The sequence below is a fragment of the Oryzias melastigma genome, unplaced genomic scaffold (genome assembly GCF_002922805.2).
Source record: "Oryzias melastigma strain HK-1 unplaced genomic scaffold, ASM292280v2 sc00432, whole genome shotgun sequence".
NCBI lineage: Eukaryota > Metazoa > Chordata > Actinopteri > Beloniformes > Adrianichthyidae > Oryzias > Oryzias melastigma.
Genome location: NW_023417028.1, coordinates 1 through 14,056, shown reverse-complemented (window position 1 = coordinate 14,056; position 14,056 = coordinate 1). Strand labels below are relative to the sequence as shown.

Genomic DNA, 14,056 nt, shown 5'->3' with positions numbered 1-14,056 from the left:
GAATGAAGTTTGAGAGAGAGAGAGTGCTGGATCCAACAACAACAAACTACATCAACACAAAAACAAAGTTTATGAGTGACACTGCAGAAAGAAGCAAGATATGGAATAATAGTCAACAGAATAACTTCTATTGGTAGTAAAAGATTGATAATAAAATATAACTAAAGACCGTAGAGCACACGTCTCAAAGTCAAGATATGCAGTCGACTAAAGAGAAACACCTCCAGTTAAAAACAAAGTCCATGCTGTGTCTGGAAGGAGGAGTTGATCTGGACATCTCTGTCATTCTGTGGAGCAACAGTTGAAGAATTTTCCTCCTTAATTGAGATTAAATGTTTCAAACCGGAGATACAAGTTATTGTTTAAAAGTTTGAACCTTTAATGAATTTGGACTAATTATAATTGAAGTGTTAACATTGGTGGTGCCTTCACTTTGCATTGAAAAACTGAGACTTTAGTGTAGATAATATTAAAGATAAAACAAAGCAGAAGAATTTCAGCTTTTACATTTGTATTTCCAAACGTTTTCTGTTGTATTTTTTTACTCATTGCAGGCCTGACTTGCTGCTTGATGTCGTTGTGGACTAGAAACAAAATGGAATCGTCACTTGCAGAGCAAATGTGCCATCCTGCTGTTTTCTGCTGTCCAAGTCTGCTTTCAGAAACAAAACTATCATCTGCAGGAAAATCTGAATCTGATCCATAAATGACCACAAATTCTCCTGAACGCTGTTCAAAGTGCAGATTCAGAGGATTTGACTGTCAGACCTTCATCAGGCTGAATCCAGAACGTTCCTTCATGTCCAGAATCCAGTCCAGCTGTTTGACTGATCAGTGTTCTGATCCGTTCTGTCTGCAGCAGGATCAGAACTAAAGTCTCTGTTCTGATCTTTTTCTGGACTAAAACTAAACATCTGGATGAGCTCAGTTTCCTCCCTGACCTTTGACCCTTCATGTCCAGAATCCACTCTGAAGACAACCCATTAAAGGAGCTGAAATCCAAACGTATTGAAGCAAAAGCAGCAGAAAATGCTGAAAGCTGTTCAGATGTTCTTCACACTTGAGAGCCTCTCATTTCATCTGATGAAGATCAAACATTTCCTCCATTCACACATCAAGCTGCACTTCCTGTTCCGCCCTGCAGAGGTCACTGTTTGAAGAGCCCAAAAACCTCAGTCTGTTTGCAGACAAGCTCATGGACTCCAACTGCAGGTGGAGCTCCTCACTTTGTTCCTTTGTTTGGTTGAGAGATGAAGAAAGAAAGACAAAGGGGTTGAACAAGCTGAAGCCCAGAGGATTGATCCACAACTAATTTCATCCTTCATGATCCACAACTCCAGACTGGATCAATCTGATCTGATCTGCTCCCTCCCAGCTGAGTCTTAGCGTTCCAGAAGTTCTTCTAAAGGCAAACCTCCACATTCTTTTCATCCCAGTTGTTCCATCAACTCACCGCTCTGACAGAAATTCATCTGTTCTTTCTTTGACTTCTTCCTCTGGAGTTTCTGAACCGCTTTGTGTCCCTGAAGCCCAACCGGCTCCAGTTTCAGAGCTGTTCTTACTGCAGCAGGAAGCAGATTCCTGTGGACTTTGAACATGAAGAACGTGGTCTGATCCTGAAGCCCATCATAAAGTTGATCGATCTGATCTGCAGTGAGCAGATGATTGGTTGATGTGGAATCATTGACTGGATTTATGACTGGATGTTTTCTTCTGGCAAACATGGACTGATTTGGAGCTTTTTCTCTTCAACAGGATTCCTGAAGCCTCTGTGAAAGTCCCATGTTTGAGAGCCTCTTGCAGGTATTAGACCTTCTGGATTCCTGAGCTGGTTCTGGACTCTTCTGCCTGATGAAGGTCTGACAGACAAACCCTGCAGGAAGAACCCAGCGGCTCCAAAGTCTGTTTCCATGGCAACAGTCGGCCCCACCCACCTCTGTTAGAGCCGCTCAGAGGTCAAAGCTCAGGTCTGTGTCTGTAAAAACACGGCCACATGACACCTGGGCTCCGCCCACAAACAGAGCCCTCAGCCGCTCTGCTTTCTCTCTGCTGCTCCTTCAGGGAGCAGGAGTTTTCAGGGAGGGTTCTGGGTTCTGGTCGGGTTCTGCTTTGAGTTCTGTCAGTCACATGAGCTTCAAGCTAACCCTTCACAGCTTTGTTCCTGACTGTTCATGGTCCTCAGCATTTAGAAGGCTCTGCTTTTCACCAGCAGAATGCAGACATGAAAGGAGGGCTTGTTCCTGAGGAGGGTCTGATCCAGAGCTTCAAGGGTTCTGAACTTTAGTCCCTTTTCATACCTTCAGTCCCAGTTTCTTCCCTCATTGAGTCCAACTTCAGCCTGAAGCTCTGCAGCACATTGACAACAGCAAACATGTTGGAATTGGCTCCACTTGATGAGACTTTCCAGTCAAAGAATCTTCTGGATCTTTCTTCATGTCCACAAGCGGTTTCCTTTCTTTGCTCAAATAACTTTTTCATGTTCAGCTTCGCAGCAGATCAAACTGAAAAGAGGAAGATGCTTTCTCCAGAGGGCATGAATGAACAGAGTGGATGTTAGTGAGGAATGACAGAGAATCACTTTGATGCAGCTGCTGCAACAACACTAACTGCATTGAAGCAGGAGGGAGAAGGGAGACACCTGCTGGCTGTTTCCAGAACTGCATCTTAGTGTCTAAAGGTTCAAACTGAAAGCTGTCTGTCAAATTCCTGCAGCCTGTTTGGATCTAATAAATGCTCTTTTGAATCAACACTGTGTTTGAGATTGATTTAGTCTTCATTCTATCTTTGACTCACAAACAGACTTTAATCTTTAGTAGAGCTGTCAGGCGATTAAATTTTTTAATCGCGATTAATCGCATTTCCCGAGTTAACTCGCGATTAATCGCATATTAATATGTGGCCTTTTTTTTTAGGAAAAAAATGTGTGCTTCGTGGAATTTAGCAGTTCTACTTTAATTATTAAAACAAGAATGACAAAATTAATAGTTTTCATCAGAAATACTTTATTTTGTAACATTGTATTGAGATAAACTTTCTTAACAATAAAAGGCTGTAACATAAAATGCCTAACAAAAGCCCAAGTACAAGTGAAGGGCATTTTAAATTCAAAACTTCAATCAACGTTCAGTAAAATAAAATAAAAAGCATCAAAAATAAAATTTCCATAACACTTTCATGTTCATTTTTTGTCAGGACCAAATCTTTTCCTCCTCTGCTGAACTACAGTAATAAATGAAATAGAGATTTATCATTTCCAATGAACTTTTGTTTTTTAAAACATTAAAGACTGAGAAAAGCGGGATACTCTGTGGATAGTTTGACAGTCTGTTACTGCCGCCGCGTTCTCTGGCTGCAGCTCGATGCAGCGACGTGTCCAGCGGAGCTCACGCCATGAATATGCCGGCAGACAGACACTATGCTGGGGCTGGATCACGCTTAAACCTCCAGAACATTTAAAACGCCCCCCGGTGCGCTTGCTGTTCGGAACGTCGGGGGTGCGCAGCTCTCGGGACGCGGCGCCGGACGCGAGCCGGTACCACCAGACGTGGTACTGGACGTGAACCGGAGCCGGGTTAGAGTGCAGGAGCTCTCCAGGTCCTAGCGCCGGGCCGGTTCTAGCTAGCAGCTCGGTGGTTGGAGACCCGCCCGTGATCTAGTGAGAGCAGCCGGTGAGTTAGAGGGCGGGACGCCCGCGCGCGCGGTATGGAAAGGCACGTATGAGAAAATCCCATTGACTGTAAAAATAATGGACCTATCGAGCTATGAGGTCCCCCCATTATATACAGTCTATGGAAAATTCGCGATTAATGCGTCAAAAAAATTGTCGGCGTCAAGCACGTGTCAGATTAATGCGTTTTTAACGCGACAAATCTGACAGCCCTAATCTTTAGCCTTCCCCTCATCCTGTTAAAGCTGTTCTAATATTCATGTGTTTGCTTCATTCTCAGTAGAAATGGGTTGAAAAGAGCTTTGTAATGTTCAGTTGGTGCTGATGTCTTTCTAGATGGGGTGGGGGGGGGCAGAACAGATGAGAGCTCCTCCCTCCAACCAATATTAAACTAGAGAAGACAAACAACAGAAATACAGATCTATAAATCTAAATCTATGTATCAAACTCTGGATAATTACACAGAAACATGTCAATAATTGAGTTATAATAACTGTTAATGACAAAAAGACATGTTAGCACTTACAATTACACAACACGACACATTTAAACTACTAAATATGAAGTCTTTTAAAGGGAGTTTAATTCATTGATTTGAATACAATCCCAACCCCCCATTATGATATCATCTACTTTAGATTTTTACATAGGTATCATTATTCTGTTCTTAACTTATAATCATCAAAAAAAATAATAAAATCAAACGACAAAGATGAAGTAAACATGAATGATATAAGAAGACATAACATGACTTCAGAAATCATTCTAACAGATCACAGATTGATGATTCAAATTGTGTCCATATAGTTAAATCATTATTCTAGAAATGATTCCAAATGATCTGACATGTAATCCTCAGTAATCCTTCATCTGATTCTGGAACATTTCAATCAAAAACTTTGAATTAACAAAGAGTGAAAAAAGCTGAAAAAATCATCAACATCTTGGTTGAAAAGCATCAATACCATTCCAGGACGCCACTTCCTGTCAACAAATCTACAAACCAGCATTTGCTCTAAATCAGTCTTCAATGACTCTCACCGTCACAGTTGAAGCCGAAAACCCAAGAAAACCAGAACCAGACCAAGCCAGAACCATTTTCATCCCAACTAAGTCCTTTCAAAGAGCCTCAACCAGACTGGAGCATCCCAGAAATCTGGATTTGACAAACCAGCACAGGAACAAAGGAACAAGCACAGCTGGAACACAAAGACATGAAAATGCCTCTTACCTGTTGCAGCTCCACCTGGAAAAGAATCTGATCCAATCACAATGGAGAATCCAACAATGCTGTTAAGATGAGCAAGAAGATGCAGAAAAAGGACAGATTCTCTCAGCGTTAGAGCTCCGAACCACAGAGTCATCCTTTCACAAACCAACAAGTCCTTCACTGATTCAGATCCAGACCAACAACAACCTTTGCTAGTCCTGTGAGCAGCAGCTGGTCAGAGAACAGCCTTCAAACTACAGACCTCCAGTTCTTCACCAGGTCATTCAGGAGCAACACTTTCCTGAAGATCCAATCCTGGCCAGACTGGACTCTCCCTCACCCACCTCAATGCTCCAAGAACTATGAGAGAAACACTAGAGCCTGATGCTGGGACTCCACTTTAGTCTGACACAAATGGCCTTGAAGGAGACTTTACCACAGATGAGGAGGAACTGATTGGACCAGGACCAACAAGGAACCAGGAGACGGAAGGGAAACGGATGATTCAGGAGAAAATAAACATGGAAAGTTATTATTGTGGTTCAAGTTGAGTAAGAAAGACGCAGAAAATTGACATAAATCAACATAAAAAAGAGATTAAAGAGAAAAATGGTGGCAATTAAAGACTAGTTAAAGTCCCGGCACGGCGGCCAGAAGTTAGTACAGTTGTGGCTCAGCGTCCTGGAAGGAAAGAAACAGCAGGTAAGAACTACATACCTTTGGAAGATTCCAATGATGAAAGGAAATGTGGGCGTGTCCATTAGAATAAATGTCTCTGGTACATTTTTGAAGATCAGGACGTCAATGAAATCTCCAAAATGTCCGAAAATATCAAATGACGGAAGCGAGGGCACTAATCGATGACGGGGCGGGTCCACTCTGGAGGAAAATCTTGGAACTTGTCAAATAGAAACGCCTTTGAACCAACGGTTCAATCAAATCTTCCAATTCCAGATTGTTCTGATCCATCCTGGAAGTGTGAGATCCATTCTGGAACTGGTTCTGTTCTGAAGATTGGACTGAGGGGTTTGGGAGCTCGCCACTAGAGGGCGCAGCCATTTTTAGAGTGCTTTCAAATGTAAAGTTGGAATCAGAACCAGAAGCAAACACAATGTTTGAAGAGCAGTTCAATGTCATCAGTTAAAGTGAGCGTCCATGAGAGCAGGAAGCTCTAGTTTCTGTTTTGGAGAGGCTCACATCTGTCTGTTTCTTGCTGTTTAGCTAACAAGCTAAGCTAGTTGAAGTGAGGACGTTTTCTAATGTTAGATTTCAGTTGGTTGCTACAGTTCAGATTGGAAGTTTGCTGTCTCTGAACCCCATAGAAGACCCCCAAGTCCACACTCCAGATTCTATTTTGTTGACCAAACCCAATTTGGATTAAAGGAACTAAACCTCCATGAAAGGAGGTCAGAAAGGAAGAAGAGCAGTTACCTCCCAGCGTTCATTTTCCTGGACACTTCTTCCAGCAAGGAATCCTGGGAAAGAGACGCCGTTCCAGCCACAATCCTGCTCTGCTTCAGCCGGAAAGCTCCCGGCTTCATTTCTACTGGACATCCTAAATGAGTTTGTCTGGGAACATGGCAGATGGACAACACTGGAGCATTTCAAAGCCATTCTCCAAATGTTCTTTCAAACATCAAAAGTCCACATTTTGAAAGGATTAGGCAGCAAAGAGAGGAAGACCAAGATGTTTGGATTGAAACACAAATCATCTGTTTGAATGCAGTCAAAGCAGCTCCAATGCTGAGGAAGAAGCTCTGAAATACACATTTGATCAAGTTCCATTGCTATGGAGGACATTTCAATCAATGTTTGGGTTCAGGAATCAAATCATTCAATTGGGATTTCAACCCATTTGAAAAGATTGACAGCAAAAACCACATTGATTCTTTGTCACATTTTCATGTTTTCATGGATGAAATTCAGTTTGAAAAAGTCTTTTAGGATTCAAAGATCGCAAGAATGATGATTAGAAGTGAGGATTTGGTTTGGATTTCCAAAAGAAATAGCAAAAGAACCAGCCTCCAACTTGCAGAAAAATATTCCTCCTTGACTGTGAATGAATTGAGCGTCAAACGTACCCCATAGGACACATGTGATGTGTTTGTTTGGGGAAGCGACAGAATTAGCGGTTAGAGGAGAGAAAGATGTGAATCCCATTTTGTAGCCATGATAAGACATTCAAACACAGTGAGGCAGCTGCTCTAGTATGAGAATTAAAGCAGCAAATACCGGACACAGAGCCCTGCGGTCCTCCCACAGATTTGATACAGGACCGGACCAGCTTTCTTTAAGCCCGGGTCAGAACCAGCTTCTCACCTTCTTGTACTTTGTGCTGTCATAAAGCTAAAGTCGTGTCTCCTCCTGCCTTCTTTTTTAATCAGCGTTGGCATCCAGCGTCATGCTAAATGTGCTTTACTTACATCATCGAAGTTTAAAAACATAACATTTTAGACCAGAAAATTAATATGGAAAAAAAAGAATTAAACTAGACAATTTTTAAGACAAAAACATCAAAATTTCAGACTTCTAATTGAATTGAACTTTATTAATATCACAAGGATAAATTTATCTGTTGTGACACCAGAAACACTTTTCCAATGGGAGGAGTATTAGATAGGGAGGCGTGGTTGAAGACTCCACAGATCAGAAGGAGGGACTGCGGCTGTCAAGTCTGCATCCAGGTCACCACGCCGTGGAGCAGCTCACGTGCAGAGCGCGTAACTCGATGTTTAGAGCAGAGCCGCCCTCCAGTACGGATGTGCGCCGGGCCGCACCACCTGTCGCTGATGTTCGCCGCGAGCCCCCGCTTTTCATCTTTCCACTCTTCGCCTCACTCCCGTCCACACAGAGAAGCCCGAAACCCACAATGAGACCACAGAGTCCGGGGTTAGTCCATCCAATGCCACGTCTCCATGAAGCACACGACGCTGCACTCCCCGAACTCCGCCGCAGCTGGGCCAGCGCAGAAAGCCCACCGATCTGGAGCTCCCGTCCAGCTCCGCAGCCCCCTCTTCTCCCTTGGATCTCCCCAGAATGTCAGTGTCTCCGCGCAGAGAAAGGCGATGCCGCGTAGAGTCATGAGCCAGCCACGGGCGCAAAAACGGGAGCCGTTGCCAAATCCTTTGGGGTCAACGAGCAGGGCCGAAAAAGTCCCGACAAAAAGAGAAAAAAAAAATATATATATATAAATAAATAAATAAACAGGAATAAACAGGGGCCCGTTCCAAGAAGCAGGTTTTGTTGGAACTCTGAGTTTGTGAACTCCAAATTCGGCAAAACTCTGAGTTTTCGGTTCCAGAAAGAGGGATAACTCAAACCCGGGAAAGTGGGCGAAACCAAGCCCGTTCCAAGAAGCGGGTTAAGCTGAACTCAGAATCAATCACTATGGTAACTGAGTCTGTGAACGAAACCTGGTCGGTAGCAGGTTTTCTTCAGGAAACTTAGAGTTCTCTGCGGTCTCCGCCCCTTTTTAAAGTGAAGGATGATCAAATATGAGTTCATCATGAACATTTAGAGAACATTCACGTTAGAGACGTCACGCTTTCACCACTCAGAAACCAGAATGACATGTTCATTCAAAGAGGATCATGTAGAGAGGAGGCTGATTAATCCAGAGGAAATGTTATTTACGTCGGTAGAGGATTTGGAGGACACGAGTCGACTGACTGCAGTTTCCTGATTCATTTTTATTTCAGAGATATTATAAAAAGCCAGTTATTCCAGGGACTTGCTATTAAAAAATACAGTCTTCTTTTCCTTATTTTAATCCCTTAACAAAAGGAACGATTGAATGTCACACACTGGGAAATCATCTAAACTCATCTACCGTCCGTCACTTGCGTCACACATTAGCTCGGTCGTCAGCAACGCTGCCTCCCACCGCGGAGACTACGAGTTCGATTCCCGGTTGTGGAATTTATTTTTACGCTTAAAAGAATTCGGCGAATATTTTTTAAGTCTTGAGAATTAAAATTAAATAAATGCTTTTTTGACATATGCAGCTACAGTTTCTGTTTAGCGTGCAGTGATATCTGTGTGTGTAGGGGGGGTTACCAAAACTGGTCATTCATGCGATTACGGAGATTACTGATTAAATTAGTAACGGATCAAAAACCATTCCTTACTCAACAAGAGACAAAATAACCTTCCTGACATTATTTATTCATTATTAGAAATGATTCAAATAACTGCAGATATTTTCTCTCTGTTCTACCGCTGCAGCTGTGTTGCTTTTCTTGCAGAAAATGTTCTCTATAGTCTGCATATGCTTGAAGGAACTTATCAATTTCCGCCGCCGGAAGTAGTAAACTCAGATGTTTGTCCCCGTTGCCATGGTGAATCATGCTGTCTTTGCTCCATTGATCAGGGCTTTTTATGGTCGCGACGCTCACACCTGATTCTGGTTCTGACAACTTCAAGTTGATTGAATCAAACATTTTCAGCTGTTCTGGAACCGAAAACTCTGAGTTTGAGAATTTTGAGTCCAGTGACTCTAAGTTCAGGTTCGAACTCTAAATTTGTTGAACCTGCTTCTTGAAACGGGCCCCAGATCCATCAGCAGTCCACCTCTGTATATATATATATATATATATATATATATATATGTATATATTTTTAAAGGAAAAGTTTTAGGCGGGCTGCACAGTTTGTGCAGAGTATTGTGGTGGGTTTTTCCAAGAGTATAGTAGTTTGTATAAGAGTAATAGTTTATGTATGAACATAGTATAGTTTGCATGGAGTACAGCGAGGGTTATCTAAGAGTACCTAATCGTGTAATAGTACTAGTAAAGTATAGCTTGGATAGGAATATAAAAGAGATTAAGTGAGAGCACAAAAGATTTTATTTAGAGTGGTTGGTTGCCTCAGTTCGGTGTAGTACCGGCGTGAAGGAAATCTAGTCTAGTCCAGTGAGGGTCCTTAAACAAGACCCTTCACACTACTTCCTAACTGAGTAGCCTCAGGGGTCCGAATCATGGTGATAAAACTCTCTGACAGACCAGGTTTCTGACTGTGGTGAATCAGCTGTGAAGGGACGAGCTGGAAGGTGAACAACAACAGAAGACTTTGTGTAAAGAAAAGGAAGCTTTGTGTCAATGCAGCATTTCTGCCACTAGATGGCAGCAGCTCCGTTTCTATTATAGTGAAAGCGCTGCAGGTTTGTAGAGAAGACAGAGTTTCTTCAGGGATGAAAGACCTAAACTTCAGGAAACAAACTGATTTATGTGATTTTTCAAATGCAGGAAGAACCAAAGATTGTGTTTTTGCAGTTTTTTTATTCAGCAGCCAATGAGATGTTCGTGTTGAGGAAGAATTCATGAAGAGGAGAAAGTGAACAGTAATATTCCTGATCAGAGAGAAGGAACTGAAACACCTGCAGCTTCTTAAGAAAACACAAACATGTGTGTGTTTGTGAGTGTGTGGGGGTGTGTGTGTGCACATGCATGTTTATTTTATTGGAATATGTGTGTGAGAAAATATGTGTGAGTCCATGAGTTTGTACTTGTGTGCCCTTGTGTCCATGTATGTATAATTGTGTGTCCATATATGTGTGTGCTTGTATGTTTGCATATGAATGCGCATGAATATATGTGTGCTTGTGTTACAGTTCGTTTGTGAGTGCAAGCATGTTCATGTGTGTGTGTGTGTGTGTGTGTGTAAGGGGGCGGAGTTAGTCCCTAAGCAACAACAACAACATCCCGACCTGAGTCATCAGGACTCCGCTGATTGTTCTATCTGTCCTCCTTCCTCATTGATTTCCTTTCTAATGAGTCTTTGTGGGATCAATGAAGCATGCACACACACACACACACACACAAGTACACACACACACACGTCTCTAATTGCATCTCTTGGCCCTCCCCTCATGCGTAACTCAGAGCTGCTGATCCTCTGATTTGCTTCTTCCTGATTCCTCAGGTATCAAACAGCAGGTAGCCGTTTCCTCCAAGACGTTTCAGAAGCTTCACTTTCTGGAGTCTGCCCTAGAAAAGCAACCGTTTTCCCATCAGGCTTTGCTCCTCCAAGCTGTTTTTTCTCTTTCAGATCAAACCTCCCTGAAGGAAGGAGCCGTGAGAACCGCAGAAGAAAGGCTGTTATCTGCCGCCGCCCTTCATCTCTGGAGGGTCCTCGCCGCTCTCCGGGCGCCGGAGCCTCGGACCGTCTCCACTTGTGAGACTGAGCGCCCGGCGAGGCGACCGCGTGCTTTTCATCCCGCCACCTGCTTTGCATTTTCAAAAGCTGCTCGAATTAATGAGGGGAAGAGAGGATCAGAGCTCCGGCGGACACGCCGCAAAACAACCAGAACGCGCTCCGGTGACGCGTTTCCTCAGCAGGTTCAGAGGAAACTCATTTACAATTCAAGTGGCCGAAACATGAAAAAGCTTCAGTTCAAGCTCTCTTTGTAGATATTCTAATAAAAGTTTGAAAAACTGGATAAATCCAGTCTGAAGATAGTTTTAACATGCTTACAGTATCAAAATTTTCCCTTTAAAAAAAGCTACATCAAGTTTGTCCTGTTTTTTTTAACTAGTGTTCGCTGATTGCTTTTAAATAAAGGTTTTTTTCAACACTTCTACAGTAAAAAAACAGCTAATTTGAAGTCTCTTTTTAGTATTAAAGAACAAAAATCCCATATTTATGTTCATGATAGTTGTCAGAGAGTCAAAGCTGTGAGATAGTTCGAGTTCTGACGTTAGCTGGTTACTTTTTTCACACAATTTCAAGCACATTTTTTAGCCTTTTTATGGTTGGTAGCTCTGTAAATTATAATAAGCTTAAACTGGCACATTCATATCTTTCAACAACAACAAACAGATTATGACATATATATTCCTCTTTACTTTTTCTTTTAATATTTTTTTTTCAATGTTGTAGTTTGTATTTTTTGTACTGAAAAAGACGTTAGCTTAGCATAAAATGCTAATTGAAAAAACGTTTTTTTCTATGTTGTTTATGTTTATATTTCCTTGTTTTATGATATGATATTTAAATTTCCAGGGAAAACACTCTAAAGAGTTTAATTGGGACAACTTTTGATAAAAGTACAGTATGTGCAATTTTTGTTTTGCTAACCGCACAGCTAAGTTAGCGCTAGCTAGATGTACAGTAAAAATGTGCGTACTTCACTGCCAGATGCTAGAATTTAGGTGCTTCTGGTTGCAAATTCTAAGTAGAAAACCAATAAAGTGAGCTTTTTAACTTTTAAAATAAAAAAGAAAACATTGAATTATGAAGCAAAAATTCAAAATGGCTGTCACTAGCTAGCTTTAACAAACATGGAACAAATGGGTTAATTTGACTGTGAAACAGTTTGTTTATTTGATTTACATTAGGATAGTGGGACACCTAAATTAAGTAAAATTAACAAGCAATACTGTGGCTTAAACAGTTTTTTACACAACAAAACATGATCTCCACTCACTTCAGGGGCCTTTTTATTTTGGAACTGAAAGATATTTTTTACAAATTAAAATTAAGAAACTTGTTTTTGGGGGGTTTTTTTAGGCTCAACTGTGTGTTTGAGGAAAATAACAGCTAAATATCATTTAAATGAAAGCTTTAAATTCACAAAGTATACATACTTAAAAAAACAAAAAAACTATAGGCTCTAAAATAGATCCCTGGGGAACTCCAAATGAAATTAGGTGACATGAATACTTTAAAAGACTTACGGCTGCTAAATAACCTCCAACTTCATGGTATAACTCAACAAATAATCAGATAAAGTTGTGCCACAAATGATACAGTAAAATGAGTTAATGAATTTGATGGACAAAAACACTTTTTTTTCTTCAAAAGCTTTGATTTATTGATACTTCTTTGAGGAAAAACACTGATCAGATTTTTGACCTGCTAACAGTCACAGCTGATACAACATCAACCTATAAATATATCAATACTCGACCGGCATTCAGTACAAATATAGAAATTTGTTCAGCTCATGTTTATGATTCAAACACTGCAGCGGTCACAAACCCCAAACACAAGAATAAACTAGAGAAATCAACAGTACATAAAACAAGACTAACTGAATATTCTCGCCATATCCCAAACATAAATATTTTTTTACCAAAAAAAAAAAAAAAAAATTGCCTTCTTTGACAGTTTTCCCCCATTTTCCTTAAAGAAAATGCAGAATGTGGAGCCATCTAGAGGCCAAGTGTCAGACTGCATTCAACAGCTCACATCTGAGAAATGAAACCATTTTACGCCTTCATGTGGCGTTTTTGAAACCAGATATGCCAAAACATCATGATTAACATAAAAAATAATATCAGGTGATGTATGGTGGAAAAAAATGATAAAAATGAACAAGATACATCATTTCAAAACCATTGAAAAATATTTTGTTCACTTGTTTGAATGGGAAACCGGTTATTTTTTGACAACTTTTTAAAAAGTTTATTTATCCAAATTTTTTAAACGGGTGTTGAGATCTTGGACCTACGTCAAGGTTATTTGGTCTCAGCACTAAAGAAAGCGAGATCTTCTTAGACTTTTTCATAAATTTTAATCAACGTCTTCAAGTTGACTTCTGAACCCCAACAACAGCAAAGAAGGAAGGAAATTTCACGTCTAGAGGGTGACAATTGTTTTTTTTCCAAAGTATTTTGGATTATTTACTTAAAAGACGAAGACAAAGAATAAGAAGTTGGGTCTTCTGTCAGAGGTTCCTCCAATCAGACGGTGGAGGATGTAAAGAAGCTCATCAGATGTACGTAGTACAGATGAGAACCGCAAAGTGTCACAAGTTAAGTGTCGCCCTACATATAAAATGAAAGTTAAACCAGTTGAACTTTGACAAATGAGTGGATAATTGTAATCTGTGCCCGACACCAAGTCTTTCCTTTGGAATAGAGCTGTGAAAGAAAAAGCCTGGAGCAAGAATTTGCGAGATTTGCATCATTTGGACGTTTCACACCAAGCTACTTCCAAAATGTGCTGCATTGGGAACCGACAGTCCAGTATGAACATGCTAAAATCACGTTCGATAATCAGCGCTCAACGCGTTCTTGAACGTTCATCACATACCCAATGTGTATGAAGCATCAGGGCGGATACACCCTTAACGCCAATACAGACGCCTTCCAACGCATCTAAGCAGTCATGAAGTATCCCACAAGATTTGACAAAAAAAAAGTCACTTTTGAAATGATGTAAAGAAAAAGGTTCTTTTA

The 14,056-nt window shown here is 41.0% G+C and overlaps 1 protein-coding gene across 2 annotated transcripts in view; it reads right to left on the bottom strand.

The window, feature by feature from the left end:
* LOC112138091 (protein NLRC3-like) overlaps positions 1–1,810 on the bottom strand; it is a 16,236-nt gene extending 14,426 nt beyond the window's left edge. The window contains exon 1 of one of the 2 annotated variants that reach the window (XM_036211063.1): positions 1,454–1,810. The gene's annotated coding sequence lies outside the window, so the exon portion shown is untranslated. The remainder of the gene's footprint in view (positions 1–1,453) is intronic. The other variant, XM_036211062.1, reaches the window with a different exon arrangement.
* Between the last annotated feature and the right edge of the window lie 12,246 nt (positions 1,811–14,056).